This window comes from Trichechus manatus, unplaced genomic scaffold, assembly GCF_000243295.1.
Source record: "Trichechus manatus latirostris isolate Lorelei unplaced genomic scaffold, TriManLat1.0 scaffold00119, whole genome shotgun sequence".
NCBI lineage: Eukaryota > Metazoa > Chordata > Mammalia > Sirenia > Trichechidae > Trichechus > Trichechus manatus.
In genome coordinates, this window is record NW_004444055.1 from 855,361 (window position 1) to 856,580 (window position 1,220).

A 1,220-nucleotide genomic window follows, 5' to 3' on the forward strand; every position below is an offset into this window, starting at 1 on the left:
TGTCTGGATTCTCAATTCTGTTCCATTGGTCTAAGTATCTGTTGTTGTACCAGTACTAGGCTGTTTTGACTACTGTGGTGGTATAATAGTTCTAAAATCAGGTAGTGCAAGGACTCTCACTTTGTTCTACTTCTTGAGTAATGCTTTACTTATCCGGGGCCTCTTCCCTTTCCATATGAAGTTGGTGATTTATTTCTCCATGTCACTAAAAAACACCATTGGAATTTGGATCAGGATTGCATTGAATCTGTAGATTGCTTTGGGTAGAATTGACATTTTCACAATGTTGAGTCTTCTTATCCATGAGCAAAGTATGTTTTTCCACTTATGCGGGTCTCTTTTGGTTTCTTGCAGTAATGTCTTGTTGTTTTCATTGTGTAGGTCTTTTACATCTCTGGTTAGATTTCTTTGAAAGTATTTTATCTTCTGGGGGGCTATTGTAAATGGTATTGATTTGGTGATTTCCTCTTCAAGGTTCTCTTTGTTGGTGTAAAGGAATCCAACTGATTTTTGTATGTTTAGCTTGTATCCTGAAACTTTCCTGAAATCTTCTGTTAGTTCCAGTAGTTTTCTTGTGGATTCTTTGGGGTTTTCTGTGTATAAGATCATATCATCTGCAAACAGAGATACTTTGACTTCTTCCCTATCAACTTGGATGCCCTTTATTTCTTTTTCTAGCCTAATTCCTCTGGGTAGGACCTCCAACACAATGTTGAATAAGAGTGGTGATACAGGGCATCCTTATCTGGTTCCCGTTCTCAAAGGAAATGCTTTCAAAGTCTCTCCATTTAAGATGATGTTGGCTGTTGGCTTTGTATAAATGCCCTTAATTATACTGAGGAATTTCCCTTCTATTCCTATTTTGTTGAGAGTTTTTATCATGAATGGATGTTGGACTTTGTCAAATGCCTTTTCTGCATTGATTGATAAGATTGTGGTTCTTTTGTTTTATTAATGTGATGGATTACATTAATTGTTTTTCTAATGTTGAACCATTCCTGCATACCTTATATAAATCCTACTTGATCATGGTGAATTATTCTTTTGATATGTTGCTGAGTTCAATTGGCTAGAATTTTGTTGAGAATTTTTGCGTCAATGTTCATGAGGGATATTGGTCCGTAATTTTCTTTTTTTGTGGTGTCTTTACCTGGTTTTGGTATCAGGGTTATGCTGGCTTCATAGAATGAGTTTGGGAGTAGTCCATCCTTTTCTATGCT